The sequence below is a fragment of the Scatophagus argus genome, chromosome 15 (assembly GCF_020382885.2).
Source record: "Scatophagus argus isolate fScaArg1 chromosome 15, fScaArg1.pri, whole genome shotgun sequence".
Classification (NCBI taxonomy): Eukaryota; Metazoa; Chordata; class Actinopteri; family Scatophagidae; genus Scatophagus; species Scatophagus argus.
The window spans coordinates 19,638,695-19,658,649 of record NC_058507.1 but is presented as its reverse complement, the minus strand read 5'-3'; the positions used below and the strand labels follow the sequence as shown (position 1 = coordinate 19,658,649).

The 19,955-nt window shown below is 40.2% G+C and overlaps 1 protein-coding gene across 7 annotated transcripts in view; it reads right to left on the bottom strand.

The window, feature by feature from the left end:
- The window catches only part of myt1lb (myelin transcription factor 1-like, b), a 92,518-nt gene extending 83,800 nt beyond the window's left edge, over positions 1–8,718 (bottom strand). For 6 of the 7 annotated variants that reach the window (XM_046413588.1, XM_046413590.1, XM_046413593.1 and 3 more), the window contains exon 1: positions 8,502–8,718. The gene's annotated coding sequence lies outside the window, so the exon portion shown is untranslated. Of the gene's footprint in view, positions 1–5,120; positions 5,471–8,501 lie in introns of those variants that run through there. The other variant, XM_046413589.1, reaches the window with a different exon arrangement.
- Positions 8,719–19,955: the final 11,237 nt, after the last annotated feature.

Below are 19,955 nucleotides of genomic sequence, written 5' to 3'. Positions count from 1 at the left end.
AAATTGCCTGCTTTTGTACCTTCTCTTTCTGTCATGGTTTGCAAACACCACATTCAGCCCAATCTAAATGCAGTACTAATTGTAATCGCATGACAACACCACAAGCACACTCAAGGTCAGTGCTTTGATGATATCATAGCAGCACTCTAAACAGCTGCTCCTGTGCTCTTTGTAATATTCTTCAAGGCACAGTTGTGCCTCTAATGGGAAAAGGCCAAACCAGGTTATGAAAATCCTTATTTACAGCTAGCTGCCTGGCTGTGTGAAGTAGGTCACAGCTCCCGAAATGGAATGAACCTCGCTCACACCGTTTAATACTGTTCTTTTGAATGCTTGCTGCCGTACAATGGCACCGGAGGGAAAGACAAAAATACTGTTTCCACTCCTCCTTAGAAGAGCGTCTTGACTCTACTGTTAAAAATGTGTGCGCATCTTGTGGGAAAGTCCAGCTTTTACCTAACAAAACGACATAAATAGGCAGCAACATCAACTCAAAAGCCTGTAAACACCAGTGGAGGCCAGAGGTCCAACTATTAATACTATTAGAAACATTCCAGGAGTTGCATTTCCAGAGTAGTGGACCATATACCCACTAAAATCTGAAATGGCATCTCATATCTAACCCTGTAAAATGTAGAAAAAAACATCCTGGACAGTCTTACAAATGATCCCAATGGCGTACAGGTCAGACAGGCTATTACAAGGCCAGTATAACCTAGCCCGGTACTATGATCATCATCATATACTCAGACATTTGCAACTTATTCAATATGTCTGACAGTGCTTCATGGGTGTGGGCCTGGGGGGGGGGTAGGTGAATGTTGTCCCCTGAGGTGATGGATGCCTGTGGGAGGCTGTTATGCCACAAGGTGAAAATGTCCATTAATCAGCCCCACTTCCTCCATTGCCGTGGCTTTCCCATTACCAGCGTACTCCGAGCAGCCTGATTGGTTTTTAATTGGCCTGCCCGCCAGGAGATAGATCATGCTTTTCCCGAGTAAAGGCACAGAGGTGTGCGTATGTATGGTGGCACTTGTGGTGCTGTCTTTGGTGGGATACCCACAACAAAATTCTGTCTAAGCTCCTATTTTACAAGATGGACAAACAAGCAGATGTAGGTGGTAACATGTTATATGTAATGTTATTGCTTCTGCCAGTAACAAGTAATGTAACATGACAACTGTGACATGACAGCTTCCAATTATGCAAGCAATTATACAAGTACATCCCTCTACATATGAAATTAAAATGGGCACATCAAAAACGACATCTTAACCCCAACCCTGAGGTGTTTTCATAAAAATAATTTCTCCTCTTCTCATATTGCAAAGGTAAATTGTAGACATATTTGCTTCATTTGGATGGAGGCATTCCTGTTTATTGGTTTTACCTGACATAAAACGAATATACAAGAACAAAAACATCAGTGTTTAGTGTACCTGCTAAGAGAATAGATTAACTATGTGGTATCTGGTTGTGTAACTGTATCAAATATTAATAATGTACTGTGTACTATGTTTGACTAGTTTCAGCTTAAACCTGTCATGACCCTAATAAAAGTAGTTCTAAAATACAGTAGTTCCAAATTGTAATGTGGCCAAAGTAAAGTTTTGCAGTGTCATCAATCATGAATTTGGGTGATGAATGTGTCGTAATTAATAACCTACAGCAGCGAGCGTAGCAGGTATGCATGTGTGAAGGACAAGAGAGCAGCAACATCTCAACACCAAGCAGACGTCAGTATTGACATTGTGTCTGCTCAAATAGATCAATCGCCTCTCTGCCCTAGTATGACCACGTCACTGAAGCTGATTGGAAGAAAGAATCGATTCTCTATGGTATCCTGGCTTACAGGTTTGAGAGGATACATGTTCACACAACCCCAGGCAGTTCCTTCTGGTCTATATACAAGTTAGGAAAAGGAAAAAAAGAAAAATCTACTCGAATAAAATTACCCCTTGAAATGTTTAAAATGATCCCAGGTGTTGCTTAATCCATTTGTGTCATGCTATGACTCACTGCAAGGAGAGACGGCAGACAGCCTCAATAGCGTGGGCCAACACTGCAGGCCGGCACTTTTCTAGGTGCACCACAGTCTGATGTTAAGGGAAGGATATGTTAGAAGGCCAGCACTGTAAGTCCGTCTTAGCCGCAGGGAGAGAGGGTGGTCTGCTCTGTGCTGGGGAGATACGCTCCTGGTGTGGAGCTGGAGGAAGCAGGGGCTACTGGGAGCTGAATTCAGAACAGCACAGGCTGCAGATGGCAGTTATTCTGAAACATTGCTCACATGTAATTCAAGGTTAAATCATATTTACCAGTTTGTTGCAGAAACACAATTTCTAATGTAATAATACTTCTAATTGTCCTGAAATATGAATCTTTTTTTTTTCATCCTAATAAGTTTTCTTTCTGCTTTGTAATGCATTTGTTCTGTACTGTGGTCTCCTCCTCATGATAAACATGTTGTCAGCAGCCTTTTCACATGCTAGCGAGGAACTTCACGCAGAGGGCGTATGAGGTTCGCACTGATCCTCCTGATCCTTTCCCCTACAGGAAGCCGCTGCGAGTGTAGTGACAAGGATGATCCCTCACTTGTTTCCTTCAAACAAACTACTTACACGTGTTGGCTTGGTGCAAATTAAAATGTTATTTTGAATATAATATTATGTTTATGTAAATGCATATTTTGTTGGGGTTTTTTATGCGAAAATGAGATCTCTGCTGTACCTAACATGATTGCAGAGTCATGCTATGATACTGTATGGGTCAGACATGCTAAGTATAATGTGTGGATGTGTGATCCAGTCACTCAACATGGAGGCTAATATTAGCGCATAACTGCCCCCCACCCCCAATCCACCTCTGTCGATTGCAAGCAGGGAATCCCCAGGAGGCTTTTTGCTGCTCATTCATTAGGCTGCTGAGGAATAAGGGACATACAGTATCTCCCACGCAAGGCTGGAGTTAAGACCCCCACCCATCCATTCTTTAGACTCAGTCTGAAGCCATACATTTTTTTTTGGGGGGGGGTGTATTTTGAAATAGATAAGATACATAATTACAGTTTATAACAATAACCAAATAGAACATACTTAGCAGAGAGACACCCACATTAAAGTACCTAAGTACAGTGCATCAGTACATTTCTTATGATCTTACAGTCCATATTCAACACCCAATTTCCTCTCCCCTCCAGCTCTGACTAGACTGTTGTGATTGTGAGGGGCTGGGTTCTTTTACTTTCATACCAGAGAGAGAGGAAAGGAGAGACAGAGAGAGAGAGAGAGAGAAAATATGGAGGGAGGGAGGGGGGGTTCCCGCAATGTTGGTCTCAGTAAGACCCGGGTAGCGTGCTTTCCCTCTATAATTTAATCACATTCGGCTGTCTCCCTGTCCTCGGCTCGCTCAGCAAAGCACATCAGGCACCATGGTGGCACAAACACGCACACAGTCGCTCACAGTCACACACAGTCGCACACACTCGGCACACCAACACAAGTCTACCCCCTAACAAGCAAGACATTTTCATTCCTCTTCCAGCTAAAGGAACATTGCAAAGAATATGGCTTCACATCATGCCAAGCTTGTCCCCTCTGCTTCAATAATGTGACACAAGCCTGTGTGAGATACAAGGCAGCAAAGAAAACTACAATAAATCCAAAGCTCACAATTCTTAATTTGTGATAGAAACTGAAGTTAAAACATTAAAACTACAACGTGGAAATTGTGAGAGCCTGGAATGACTGCAAGGTTCACAAGCTTCTCCCTAATGATGGTTTTGAAATAAAAGACTGAGATCAGACTGAATCTATAAAACTAAAGACTTAAAGATAGTAAAATGGATATTATGAAAAGAAGTCCTTTACTACGCCTACATAATGTAGGTTGATTTCTTGTCATAAAAAAGACTGGCATGGAAAACGCACTGTTCCAGTCCCTTGCAGTATCCCCACATCACCAAATATTGTCTACATCATTTATTGACATGAGAAACATTAATTTTGACACACTTTAGGCAAGGGAGAGCAGACACTTTGTATCAGAGCTTTGTTTGTCTTGACAGAATGAAACATGTTGCAGCACATCTGCCTTCTGCTGTGTGTATACAGTATATGCCACCCACGGGAGCATACACAGGCACACACAACAACATCTGCATAGTCTTTTTTTGTACACAAATCAGAAAAATACTGTATGAAATATAAACCAAAGGGAATAGCGCATGAGCGTATCTGTGTGTGTGTGTATATGCATGCAACTCAACCAAAGAGTTTACTGTTTGAAGTTGGGAACTCAAGTTCTCTTCCAACTTCAAATTCTCTCATTTCTCTCCCTCAGTTTCTTCTCTGCCTCTATTTCCACCGCTGTAACTGATCTTTTTGTTTATTTTTCTGACAGTGCCACCTTCCACAGATGCCAAACAGCATCCCCGCTACCTTCCGGACTTGAGAGTGACAGCAAATGCAATAGACAGCTCAAATATGAGAGACTGATAAGCGAAATAAAAAATAAACAAATAACAGCCATGTGATAATAGTAATAATATACTACTTAGGCTAAATATATGTAAAATGATAAGAAATGTCTTCAGGAAACTATCCTATTCTCCTACAGAGTTTAAGGTTGCAGTGCATCATTATCCACAGCAGGAGCACAAAACTTACACAACAAACTTTTAAATGGGTGCTTCCATTAGCCCGCTACTACTACATACTTCTTAAAACTGCACTCAAGAGGGAAAACATTATTATTTTTTAGTATGCAGAGCAATTCTAGAGTGTCAACAGCAATGTGACATAAACATGATATTAGCAACGCCAGAACAACATAACCAAATCATCTCAGACAGCTGTTACTTTATCTCACTGAAGTCACTGCACCAGTACCATACGATCACAGTCCTAAACCTGTCTAAACAACAAGTAACAACAGTAGAGCAACTAACACTACAAGAAAACTGTGTAGAATAGAAGACTCGCAATTCCTTGATTTGCCTCAGATTAAAGCAGATTTTTTTTCATTCCACTAAAACACTATCTTTGCAAGATTACAGATGTACCTTATGTCATAGGTGGGAAAGCAAAGACATAAGATGTCGTAAACAAGTACAAATTACCTACCAACTGCAGTCTTCTCTTTAAACTTTTCCTCCCAGAATGCGTCTCCTCTCCTCTTTTTCGGTCTTTCTTTCACTTCTCTCCCTTACTCTCTCCCAATTCACTTACTGTGCTCACTGCAAAGTTCTGCTCTCCTCCTGCATGCAAATCATTTTTACGACTTGAGAGATGACTGGGAATGAGGGAAGGAGGGAGAGCGAAGGGAGAAAGGATGACAGAGGGGTGGTAGAGTAGAGATAATGGTTGGAAGGCAGGCAACCAATGGGCCTGGAGCCTAATGGAAAAAGGGAATCAGGACACACCAATGAGGCGCAGCCTGGAGAGAGAGAGAGAGAGAGAGAGAGAGAGAGAGAGAGAGAGAGAGAGAAGAGAGAGGGAACAGGCGAAGGAAGGAGGGATGGCGAGAGCACAGTTGGGAGGAGACGGTGTAACGCAGACCGAGAAAGACAGTGAGGGAGAGAGAAAGCATGCAGAGCGAGCACAGAGAAATAGAGAAAGGGAGAGAGAGTGCTGTACATAACGGGTGTGTACGGTAGGTGGAGAGAAGCAAGCATCCCAAGCGAGATGAAGAGACTGCAGATCAGAGAGGAGAAAGAAAAGAAAGAAAAGCACAAAAAAGAGGAGAAAGACAGGCAGAAAGAGGAAGGAAGAAAGGGAAAGAAGGAAGGAGCTGACTTACCCGGGTACTGCTAGTGGCATCCTTCACACACTGCCTCGCAGACTCCACACACGCATACACATGCACCCACCCCAGCGATACAGGCGCACGCCGTGCTGCCGCTGAGACTAACCAAAAGCAAAAACAACAAAGGAGAGGACTGCCAAAGACGACTGGTATACCCTAAAGCAATTGTGTCTGTGTGTGTCTGTAAGTGTATGTGTGTGTATGTGTTTCTGTGCAAGTGTGTGTGTGTCTGTGTACGTGTGTGTGTGAGTGTGTGTCTGTATGTGTGTGGCAGGAAGAGAGGGTGGGAATGTGTATGAGCGCGTGTTTGTGCTGGGAGGAGAGGGAGAGACAGTAGAAGGAAGCTAAAATTCTCCCTCTCCTTTTCCAATCCTATAAGCTGAACTGGTTTCCTTCTCTCTCTCTCTCTCTTTCTCTCTCTACACTGTGCATGTATGTCCTCCAACACTCAATATGTTCTCTCTCTCTCCCTCCCTCTCTCTCTCTGCCTGATAATGTGCCCTCCCTTCCTCTTCTCCCTCTTATACATTTATTCAGGGCTGCAGACTGTCTGCTCCCAGAGTCAGTTCTTCCCACGGGCCCTTGGTAGAGATGGAGGGAGTGAGGGAGGGAAGGGAAAGAGAAGGAGAATAGAGGAGGGATGGGGGTGATAGTGAGCCATGTGGAATATGTGCAGTGCATTTCTTTCATATGGGAGAGACGCAAATTTGTGCGTTTAAAAGGGCAAAATGAGCTCCACTCGTGGTTCAGTGCACATTATTTGGTTTGGGATCATTCAGAGAGCTGAAAGAGAAACAGAATGCAAACTTAAAGGAAGTCTCTGGCTTCTCGCTGACTTGCTGTTAATTAACACCCCCCCCCCATTCCCAGCTTCGAGGCTGGCTGAGCACCAGAATTAAGAGCGGAGAAGATGAATGAGTATTGAAACAGGCTAGTTGTAGCCATGTGTTCCGTGATGAGCACTGGTAATGCACTGCTCCAAAACAGGGGACATTATTTACAATATAATCATGCTCAAACCATAAAGAGGGTGACATTCATGTGCACTCTTGTGTGAATGAAAATGGGAATAACAATGTGATGATTTCCATATTTACCTAGATATGCAAACACAGAGAATGCTAATTTGATCCCTGAGACATCATCATAATTAGATTATAAATTAGGTTCATTTCTTACCGGACAAGAGGTGCTAATTCATTCATTTTCTACCAGTTGGGGCTGAAAATGCGGCAGCCACACTATAGGCGGGTCAGAATATTGGGGACTTTACGTTCATCTGACAGCAACAAGCAATAACATATTCAAATAAATTCATGTTTACACATAAATATTCAGAATAACATTCAAAGACAAGGGTCTATGTTGAGCTCTTCCAATCCAGTATATGTATACGTGTATATGAGGTACATCGTTTTGATCTTCCCAACAACAATAAACAAATGCTATGCAGCAGTATTTTACAAACTCAACAAGCACTGCTCTCTCCAACAATGCTGCCAAGCAGTTGAGGAAGGCATGATAAGTACCCTGGTGGGTTGGGACACAGATGCCCTCAAGGCGTTCAATATTAGCAATTTCAAATTCTTATTTGGCTATGTTAATGCCAATCAAGCACAATTAATTAACCCCACATTCTTAAACAAATAAACAAAAGGGAGAGGGAGAAAGACAGAGCATGGATAAGGGAAATGCCAGTAATTTGAGAAACTGTGACACATTAGGAATACCAGCCGGAAATAAACATTGAAGCAGTTATTGCATTATGATACTCACTCATGTATCAGCATTAAAAGGCTCACAAACACAGCAGGGCAGGGCTGACTGTTAAAATCTGGATGTACAGAGGTTGTTTTAAACACTCTTAGTTTTCTTGAAAAGTCATTACAATGTGAATCAGTCTGGTGGTCAAAACGCCCAAAGAAAATTCTATAGTTTACACCGCTTGGGAATTTCGCAACTTTTATGTGCCCTAATGCATTTGCTTAATGTGCTTATTCATTTATTTTTATTTATTTAAATGCATGGGTGTGTAACAAAAGTTCACATTACTGTGTCTTTAAACTTGTGTCGAATTCATAATATTCAAGTGGAGATTTACAAATTTTGTTCTTCTGACTTGCTAGAATACGCCTGGTGAAACAGGAGCGATATGTTGTGAGCTTGTGCCCCATCAAGCACAGGTGTAACTAACTTCAATAACTGCATTGCTTTAAGTATGGAAGTACCAGGCCCTGCTCCTATTGTGCCAGCTAGCTCACTGAGCTACTTAACAGCAATTAGCGTTTTTATGTTTTGGTTGTTGTTGTTGTTTTGTTGCTGTTATGACGAAACAACAATGTCCACAGAGAAGACTGCAGGAAGGAAGGAATTACAAATATTGGCTTAAGCAGGTGTATAACATCTAATCTTAACTGTAAGGTTAACCTATATATACAAAAACTAGCTTTCATCACGTCATCACGAAGTCATCAGGATTCACTGAAATGTTCAATGCTTACGGGGATTTTAGCACACACACACGGCGGCAACGTAACCGTAAAAATGGTCAGGAAAACTTTCTAGCAACGCAGGACAAAACGCTTTTAAACCTATTCAAAGTTATAGTTGTCCTTTTTCAAAAAGTCAGAACGCTAACATAACATTAACATCACTACGAAGTAAAACTTTTCTTTTAATTTCTTCCTCAGTTGTCTTACCTCTTGACATGGGAAACATTTCGTGAAGAGGTGAACGAACTGAACCGTAGGGTTTGACAACACGCTTTACCCGACACTCATTAGTGGTAAAATAAAAAAAAAACAAACTGTCAAACTTAGCTACTACTAACAGTTTAACAGCTAACTAAGGCTAACCTACCATCAGCTAATGTAACAAACGACCAGGCTATGGCAGCCACAAGAGGACAAGAGAGGACCGAGCTGCAGCGATGGACAGCTCCTGGTGCTGAAGCGCATTCAAGACAGACAGAGAAACGGCAAACACGTCAGCTGCGTTTATAAACTGGTTTAAACTTTTCTAGCTCTAACTTACTCTCAGTTGAAAATAAAACTCAGCTAATTTAATTTATGCACCTATAAAACAGTTGTGAGTTTAGTCAGTGACTACACCTTGAGGCTGTTTCATTAAAGCTTAAGCCAAGTCAGCCCATGCTGACCATGACTCATACAAAGTAGTACAGTATGTGTTATGGAAAAATCCACCAAATCAGAGACTGTGTTGTATTCAACTAAGTCATGGGTTGGACACAGTTGTAAGCCTTACCCAATTCCCAAATTCTCATATTTGCCTTTCTTTAGTGTTGTAAAACCTTTGTACGACCCTTTTCACAAAGGAATATATATTAAGGAATGTATAAATTAATTAATTTAGTGTTGACAGAGGAATATAGATATAGAATTAGAAATTGAGACAATTTGGTTAAATTTAGGCTCCAAAATAACTTTCAGGAAAAAAGTATGTTTTAAAATAAGTATGCTTGGTCAAGTTTTCTTTTTTTTCTTTTTTTTTATAAAAATCACTTTTAACTTTATGTCACACATTCTAAATGTGATCTCCTGCAGGAAAGTCCCATATGTCACCCAGTCACCCCAAAAACCTCCTGACTTCACTTTTCTCACTCTTTATACTACCATGCTAGAATGGTGCCTCCATAAATGACACCAGAGGAGTAACTACAACATCACACTTTGATGTGTAGAGCCAGTGACTGAGTTGCCATTTTTGATGCATTGGCATATATGCATTATACAGTTAAGTAATTAGTTGGTTAGTTAAGAGTACAAAGAGAAGAGAGAAGAGAGAAGGGATACCCATAGCTAAAGCAGTGATGGATGGAGGGAATATGGGAGAAGGATATTGTTGAGGTTAGAGGTGTTGATGCTGCATTGTGGAAGCAGACTAGAGCCTGGGAACCAAAGGAGGAGGAGAGTGAGAATCGGCGTGTTTTGGGACTCAAGATGATAGCGTGGGAGAGGGTGAAGGCTTGTTGTTCACTGGGACCGAGGGGGAAGAGCGGGTACAGTGAGAAGAGAAGAGGAAGAAGAGGAAGAGTGATACCTTAAGGGAGTAGAGAGAGATGTATGAGGGAGGAGAGGTTGCATTGCTGGTGTTTTGGGAGTAAGAGAGAGGAGGAATAACAAGCTTCAGCCTACTTATGTACAGTATGGTGTGCGTGTGTGTGTGTGTGTGTGTGTGTGTGTGTGTGTGTGTGAGAGAGAGAGAGAGAGAGAGAGAGAAAGACTTGTGTCTTTGGAATGGGATGACAAATGTGCCAGACATGAAAGACCAGAGCACACACAAATCCTTAGGGAGCCACTTTACCTGCACACACTCACACACACTCACAAAAACACATACACACACAACAACATCACAGGCAAATACACAGCAGTGACTTCAGGGGATAAACACACTAACACACACACAGAGAGAGAGAGAGAGAGAGAGAGAGAGAGAGAGAGAGTCTTGTTTCCATCACTTTTGGGGGCATTACATTAACTTACATACATTTCCTGGAGGCTTATTTACCATCTAACTATAACAATAAACATTACTTGCCTAATCCTAACCCTAACCTCAACCTCACCTTAAAACAACTCTTCACTCTAATTTTTAATGATTTACATTGTGGGAACTTGCATTTTGTCCCCACAAGTAAGTACTACAACTACAGGAATACATCTCTATACTGTCCATTACAATACAATACAATAATAAAGCTGCCATAATCAATAGTTTCTATATTATTAATAGTTTAAATGATTATATGTCATGTAAAGTGTTGCTTTCAGTGACAGATCCACAGGGAACGATCATATGACTTTGAATTCCCCTCAGCTCTAAGGAGCTTATAGCCTATTTTAGAAAAATGTTTGCCCTGGAAACAGTCATGTTTCCAGCAGCACAGGCAGCTATTACCAATTTTGACTTAATATTCATTATCAAACCTTCCAAAAAAGTACATGTAAATTTATCATGTTATATAAAAAGTATGTCAAAGTGATTTTCAGATTTTTCATATGTGTAATACAGGACATGGAAAACTGAAAAAATCACTCTATGCAACATGTTTTGGATGGGTTTCGTTTATTTACAGGCACATGTACTTCGTCTCATATAATGTAATATTTTATGACTGAAAATGTTAATGTCATATGAGCTATTGTTACAAGGATGAATCTGACTGTAATCTTAGGTATAAAATAAATCAATAAAGATTCACTATTTCAAGAACAAAATTTATAATCAATAGTGTGGGTAGGGAGCTGAAGCTGTATTTGCAGTCGACTTTCATGTTCGGAAATGAAAATTTTCAGAAAATATAATTTATCAGGTCATGGAATTGATTAACCCTCCAATGCAGAACTTCTGTCTGCCCTTTCAGGCAGTGCGAGTTCTTACACAATATGCTTATCAATGTGTATATGACACCATAGATTTGGCCATTCTCCTACTTACTGTATCTTATATGGTTGCTACGCTTTCTCCACCCCTTCTGCTTGGGCAAACCAAACTTTGCTGGTTGATATAAAACACATCACTATCAGTGTGCCATCTTGGGGATGTCACCAGACACTGCAGGTTTTAAAACTCTGGGCTGAACAATTAATCCAATGCAGAAACGCTACAAACTTCAGTTCCTCGATTAGCCACTTGGGGCTGGCTCCAAAGTTGCGTCATTCCCCATATGATGTCACGTTAAAATACCCAAAGTTATAGCAGAAGTAAACATGTTTATAGTGTGGGCCAAACAAAAGGCTTTGGTTTCTGTAGCTAGTTTCCCTGTTCATGACAACTATACTCTCGGTGATATGACCTACTATAAGGTTTAAAATTTTGCATGATCAAGGGTATGACTGACAGACAACTGCTGTGAACAAGCAGAGCAGTGGCCAGACCCAGAGCTCCAGAGTCTGTACACAAGGGGTTGAGAAGAGCACAGACTTTTATAAACTTTTGGGAATAGCTCCCTAAATCCACCATAATGTAATGTTACTGTATTAAGTAAGTGGCTAAACTGAACACAAACGTGCAAACACACAGACTCATAGACTGTTGCTCTCTCACTTGCAGCCTACGTACAGTAAGGTATTCTGGTTGTTCTCACTGGGGCTTCAGTAAAATTTGCACAAGTAACACAAGTAACTCACTCTGAGGTCTAAATTTCAAGATACAGCCCACAAACACAGACATACACCCACAGGATAACACATAGACACACTCTCTCACACACACACACATACATACCATTGTGGAAATATATGCATTCACACATAGAATTATTGCATGTGGTCATGACAGTGGTTACATACACAGACACACACACACACACAGAGACACGTGCTTATGTAAATTCAAAAGCATCCTTAAGAGAACAAAGCCATGGCATGGGTATAAACAAAAGAGCATACATAAACATTACATGTCCATACATTATGCAGACACATGCACACTTCCAAGCTCCGATAGACATTCAAACACACACATACACCCCATTTACCTCATTCATAGAGGTAAGACCATGCATCATTTCACCCCTTCACTCTCTGTCTCTCTCTCTCTCTAGTCCCCAAATCCATGGCATATGACCTTCTGTGGGACAGATAAAGAATGTGCTTATCAGTCATGCAAATGAGGCTGAATTCATTTTCCACAACAGATGGCCCCATAGATAATGATGATGGAGGAGAGAAAATTAAATGTCTCTCGCTTGGTGACCATGGCAACCGCGCCTCTGCGGCGTAATATCAATAATAAGTGCGCTGCATAATAAGGTTGTCAGTCCTGTGAATCAAAACCTTCCATGATGGGATAGGCTGGGCGGGTGGGTTGCTCTTGGAAACTTTGGTGGAGTCTGTAGGGCATGGTGGGAGGCCTACTAAGGCTGTGCTGCTTTACATGAAATAAAAGGAGTTGCTTTAAGCATTTCAATATAAATAACTGGTTTGTGTAGTAATACATTCTAAAAAGTCAGCCTTTGTATGGGGTTTATAAATTGTAAAAAAAATATGTTTTTTTAATGGTTTGTAAAGCTAAAATAATAATAGCTGGTGCACAGGAGTGACCTGGGGCAAACCATTTCGAAGAGGGAGAAAAAGAAAGAGGAAGAAGAGGAATATGGAAAGAGGAACAGTAGAAAGACAAGTGATGCAGTAGAACTATCCAGATCAAAATTATCACAGTCCCTGACTAGGTAAGATATTCATTCTACATCACCTGGTTCTTGAACTTACAACCTTTGCCACCAATGGTGCATTATGACATACCTCAAGAATCAAGAAATAGAAAATCCAATAATAAGTCATCAGTCCATAATTATGTGCTTTGTTTGTTTGCCCTTTAATTCATTAATCTGACCACTGCAATGAACTGTACAACCACTAACCTTCTGGAAAAGAGCTGCATAAATACTGGATCAGAATCTGTTTATTTACAGCTTATTTACTTTTACAACTGCAGACTTGTTAGACTGCTGTAATCCATCCATCCATCTTGCACCATTCATCCAGGACTGGGTTGTTATAGCATAAGGTTAAGCAAGGTAGTCCAGCCTACATGGATCAGACTTGCTTTTCCAGAACATCCCACGGGTGCCTTGTTGGATTGGGATCTGAAGGATTTGGAGGCCAAGTCAACACCTCAAACTCGTTGATGTGTTCCTCAAATCATTCTTGAACCATTTCTGCAGTGTGGCAGGGCACATTATTCTGTTGAAAGAGGCCAGTGCCATCAGGGAATATCGTTTCCATGAAGGGGTGTACTTGGTCAACAACGATGTTAAGGTAGGTGGAACATGTCAAAGTAACATCCACATGAATTGCAGGATTAGCAGTACCTTGCTTTTCCTTCTTTCCCTAGTGCATCCTGGTGCCATATCTTTCCCAGGTATGCATCACACACAACACACAGCTATCCACACGATGCATGAAAATGTGATCGATCAGACCAGGACACCTTGTTCCATTGATTTGTGGCCCAGATCTGATGATCATGGCACTTTTGGTGGTGGACACGAGTCAGCATGGGTACCTTTACTGGTCTGTAGCTACGAGGCCCCATATAGAACAAATTACAATGCACTGTGCATTCTAAGCCATTTCTGTTGGAACAACCATGAACTTTTTCAGCGATTTGAGCTGCAGTAGCTCTTTGACTTAATCAGACAACACAAGCCAGTCATTGCCCCCCACGTGCTTCAGTGAGCTTGGTGTTATGGCAATTTCTTGTTTCTTGTCTGCCTGTAGTGAGTTAAGAAAAGAAAAAACACAACAAACCTGGAAAGGTAACATGCACCAAAATGTTTTTAATCTCTATTGAGAGGAGGCAACACAGAGAACCATATGGTAGTAAGCAGTTCAGAGTTGTGCTCCACTGACTGAAGACTTCATCCCATTTTTATACTTTCTGATGTGTCTCTGGTCCCTTGTTTGGAGCTTCACAAACATTCCTCCACAGGTTGATGGAAAACAGACAGGGTGCAATACCTGTCAGTGCCCCATTTCAGGGATTTAAGACTGGGTGTTGTCTCTCGTGGGATGAAGATCTCTTCCTGCCCTCTGCTTTACCCAGGATGTTATTTATAACGGGTCAGACAGTTCACCAGGTCATTGCTTGGTCGCTATAACACTACACAAAGATACAGAGCAACTACATCAAGTAAATGTATAAAGTTATGTCATAGTTACTACAAAGCATACAAAATTTCCATCACAATGGCCATCCAAGACCCTGTTGCCAGTTCACCAGTTTACCTTCCCTAAGGCACTTTTGGTAGGTACTGACCACTGCAGACTGGAAACATCCCACAAGAACTGCAGTTTTGGACTCTAGACTCTAGGCATCTAGCCATCCTAGATCCCTACGCTTGCTCATTTTTTCTGCTTTCCATAAATCACCTTCAAAATATTCCCCATTCCCAGGTGTCATTGTAATGAGACAATCAGTGTTATTCACTTACCTGTCAGTGGTAATAATGTTATGGCTGATTGGTGTATAATCTCTCCACTATGCTCTGCAGTTGGACATGCCTGAAAAACCTCCAAAGGGAGGTGTCCAGGTGGTCTTATCACTGCCTGATAACAATCTGGCTTCTTGTGACATGAAGGAGCAGGTTCTCCTCAATGTAAGGTTGTAGTTTCATGAGGTGTTACTGACTGGACCCTATCCAGAGCTTATGCCTGGGTTTCTGGGCAGTCAAACATATCACCTGATTACTTGCTGGCTGTGGCTTTATATTCACCATAAAGACACACGAATGTTGCCAGTTTACTCACCTAGTCCAAGTACGAAGGTGTAAAATGTTTAACTATTCTTTTAATGTTTACACCTGTAGACATAAACACTGAGAATCACTTTCCTGATTTAAATCAGTTTGGTCTGTCAATGTCTAATGTTCATATTTATTGAGTATATGGTATATTCACTTTTCTCTAAGCCAAGAAGCTGCTTCACCATTCAGATATAGCTCAGTACACACATTTTCTCAGCATCTTATTATGGGTTCTACATGAACACAACATTTTTTTATAGTAAGATAGAACAGTTTTGCTTGTTTCATGTGAAAGATTTTGAATTTGATTTTGAATTTCTGATTTTGTTTAGTCATTTTTCACTGCATGATCTGAAGTGAGTGAGGCTCAGTTGTGAAAAGGTGACATCACATGTTGAATGGTTGGTCAAAACAGTGGTTATCGCCGTTCACCACTAACAACTTAATTTAAACCTGGTGACTGTTGTTGGATTGGTTGCCACTGTCAATCAAAATCACAACCACAAACGTCTGATTAAGAAGATTAGCTGAATTACTTAAGGTTTTTCATTTCGAATATTAACCTGGTTGTGTTTTGTTGTTTATTTGGTTAAGCTTTGGGGGTGTAATTACAACTAATGGCTATTAGTTGTAATTTATAATATGTTTAAGAAGAGCTATTCGATGTCATAAATGTGGGGTTACTGTTGAATTCTCAGATATTAGACCTGAGATGAAACCACTAACTAAAACTATAATATATGCGTTTAAGGGTTTTACTTTTACAGTAAATGACTGAAATATGAATTGATCGTAGCTTGCATCACTACCTAATATACACTCAAAGGAAAAATGGAAAAATCCCAGCTATAAGACAGCTAGATAGGCTTTTATCAGATTCTGCTCTACAGTTCTACATTTCTATGCACCACTCTAGAAAGCAGCATGTTCCTTTTGTGCACACTTTTAAATTGAAAAGCATGGTTTGATGAAGGCAATAAGATACCATTTTACTTCAGACTTATAGAATTTATACAGCAGTAGCTTATATATACACTCAATCTAAAGTGCTGCTATTATCACTTTAATGCAGTAGACAAAAGTTTGTGTGCCATTAGGCAGCAAGTTCTCCTTCAAGACTAATAGCTGAATCTGTAAAATTCAGCTGATTTTGGGGGCATACGGAAAATGAGACCGTTTGTTGCAGAGAACACTTTAGCTCCAATCTTTTTTTTTGCATCACAGTTTGCCTAATTACTGAGCTGATTTATTTGCTCCATTATTTAATCTCAAGCCCCAGCCACAGGCCTGATGAAAATAGTGATTATCGCACAAGTATGGGCCGGGGTGGAGAATTGAACTTTCATTGCTTGAAATTAGGAAAGAGAGCTATTGTTCAAAAGATGCAGGGAGAATGAGAGATGTGTAAAAGCAAGGCAATATTTTTTTCCGCATAAACTGACCTTGGGGAGCGTTTTCAACATCATCTTTCTCTTTATTGACGAGATTCTCAATCACATATGGCTCAGTACTCAGGCTTCCTCTCGCCTCAGTAAACACCTGTTCAAAGCAAAAACGCTATACGTTTCCTTGATTGCCTGGACTGCACTGGATTGTGCCTTTGATTTCTCTTTACTGCTTAAACACACACCCACAAACACACACAGTGACCTGATCTGCCTCTTGTTGCTGCAGGATTATTGTAGCTGGATCTCTCTGAGCTTATTCTTTATGTATGTGCAGATGTGTCTAACAATATATGTCAATATATATCAATAAAGTAGCAGTTCACTGGCAGCCTGAACTGTGTGTCAGGATAACTAAGTGAATAAATAAATAAATAAATTATCATAAAAATTCTAGTTCTCTAAAGGATAAAGTCTGTTTCCATGAAGGTGCTTAGATCAGCTGAATGTAGAGGCCACCAACACACACACACATACGCACAAATCATTTTGGCTAAATCTGACAAACTGACTCACTGAAATGGACACAGGCTCATTTGTGAGTCAGGCGGTTACATGTAATATTTACATTTACCTTTCAACAGTTGCAGTGACCTTTCCTTACACATTCTTTTGAATGCCACTCAGAGACCATTTCCATCATTTTTCAGTATAGCGAGGCATCCAAATCATCTGTCTCACAACAGCCAGCTTTGTCAAATAAGACTGTGGGTATACGGCTCAGTACGCACACAGTTATTTGCAAGTAGTCAAGGGCAGTAATGTAATTTAATTTGGGTAACTGTCCCGTGTGCAAGTGTGTGGAGAGTTATCAGAGCTCGCAGTGCCTTTTGAAATACAAATGCTGTACATAGACAGATGCTTTGTCGGGTTTATTCGGTTTCCATATAGGATAAACCAGATAATCAGGTCATCATGCCTATTTTGTAATTTCTTTACTTGCTATACTTTATTTTTTTATTCATTTTGAGAGCAGGATGAAGTCAGTTCACACACACGGCAACACACACACAGTAATCTGCTGCAGCAGTGCTGGAAGAGACGTAGGCTCAATGCTGTGTAGCTGGAGTGGCCATCATCAATCTCTTTTTCAAATTGTGAAAATGAAATGCAATAAAATACACCAGCTTAACTAAATTCGGGAACCTCAGGCATTTTTTATTTTGCAAAATATATGGCTGGTACCAGCTTAAGTAGCAAGAATAATAATAAACTTTGCATAGAGCCTTTCATACAAGAAATGCAGCTCAAAGTGCTTTATAAAAAAGAAATAACCTACATCAAGTGCTGTACATAACCCCACTCCCACCCCCCACTTAGAATGAATATAAAAACAGCAAAAGAAGATAATGTAAACTAAAATAAGAAAAAAATACTCAGATGGAGAAAAAAACTCACATGTTAACAATAGTAAACACAATGACTATGAAATAACTATGAAAACAGAATATAGAGAATCATAAAAACAACAGAATAGTAATTTTAAAAAAGTTAATTCATTAATTAGCAAACTTAGAAAGTGTAAAATCAAGTGAAACACAACATTTTACAAAAATCTATAAAGGTAGTGGAAGAGAAGGCACAAATAACTGAGTTTTAAACCTGCAAAAGTAATTTAATGTCAAATGTTAAATATTTTTTTGTTAAAAAATATTTAGCAAGTTGGCTTTTCTGATATCTATAGGCAGTGTTTTCCATAGCTTTAGGCTGTAATTTGCAAAGGCCACATCTTTCTTGGGCGTTGCTGTTAACCTGCAATAAACCAGCAGCAAATCATCATAGCGTTCTTGAAGAAAAATAGTGAACAAGGGAGTTCTTAACTTTAAGAAATTATTTCTGATCCATTTATAAAAGACAGTATAAAACTTTAGCTGCAGCATCATTGGTTAAGTGGAGATGTACAGCTGCATGTCATCTGCATAACTATGGAAACATACATTGTGCTTTCTAATAATGTCACCCAGTGGCTGCAAGTATAGGGAGAATAATAATAACTGCCACCAAAATGTCAGTATTTGATGATCTGGGAATGAGACGCATCAATCAACTTTCTTTCTGCAGAATCACTGGGTCTCTGCAGATGCAGACAGTACCAAAAGTTTCATCACGGGGTCTTATAGGAACTATATGCACTAAAAGTTCTTGCATATTGTGCCTTTAAGATCAAGATATGCCATCAAACACTGCATGAAGAGGACAAGAACTGAGACCTTCCTACTTTTCAGAATTAAGTCTGAGGTTGTTTGACAACCTTTGCTCAGACATTTCCCCCAAATGTATGGAGATGATGAACCTTGTCAGATGGTGAATAAAATAATGATCAAAGGTTTAAATGACATTGACAGTTTTGTGCATTGCTAGATGAGGTTGACAGCTCATATTCAGAACGCCTGCAGCCTGGCAAAGTTCAATGTCTGTAGATAGTTTGGGAGGTGCTAAAATGGTTTGCCGCTTGTCTGGAAGCTATGAAAACCTTTGTGGTAAACAAAGACCTGAAGTTGCAATTCATGGTGGGAAGGATACCTAAACATGCATAACAAAATTCTCCAAAAATGAAAGCATGGCCCTGCGCATTTGGCTTTTGAGAGCACGTTGACCGTGTTCACCAGAGGTATGCTCTATCACTTCCCCTCCCTGAGAGAGTTCAAGAAAGACAAGAACATAATCACATAAAAGTGAAATTATTTATAATGTGCAATCAAGAGAATGCAAACTGCATCTGGGGAAAGATTCAGCAAGTACACTATCCTGTCACAGTAAACACTGAGTCATCCCTGTTGGACATGTCTACACAGGAGCAATTCAACACTACCTTGAAACTGAACTGGCCAACATAGCTTATAAAGGCTTATGGGTGTCCAATTTCAAAAGCCTGACAGCCAAGCTTGAAAAGATTGTGTTTCCGAAGGCCATAAAGCAATACTGAAAACTTCCCAAAACACAACAAACTGGAATGCTATGCAGTGCTACGAAGTATACATTTGGAGTCCTGTTTATCTTTGCATCAATATACTTATGGGGACAGATTTTGTCAACAAAAACAATTCCAGCTTTGCTCCCACCTCTCTCAGCCTGTCATCCTGAGAGAAGATCAAAGTTACATCTTACAAGCCTGAAGATGGGCAGTGATGTTCAGAAACAGAAAGTGCTTGAAACAGGCACAAACCCTATTCACTAAGAGGCTTTTATTTTGCTGAAAGGATCTGCTTTAGCAAGTTGTGATTTTATCAATGAATTGGGTGACCCTGAGTTGATAAGTTTTCTGCTCAAGCGAGAGGTTGAGTTTGAGTTTGTTTTTTTTTTTTTGTTTTTTTTGTTTGTTTTTATTTATTTATTTTTTTTACTATTTTTAAACGTATTAGGCTGCCACTAGATGTTTTATCAAACAGGGATACTTTTTATTTGATTGGTTTTTGTCAAGGGGAGGATTCAAGTAG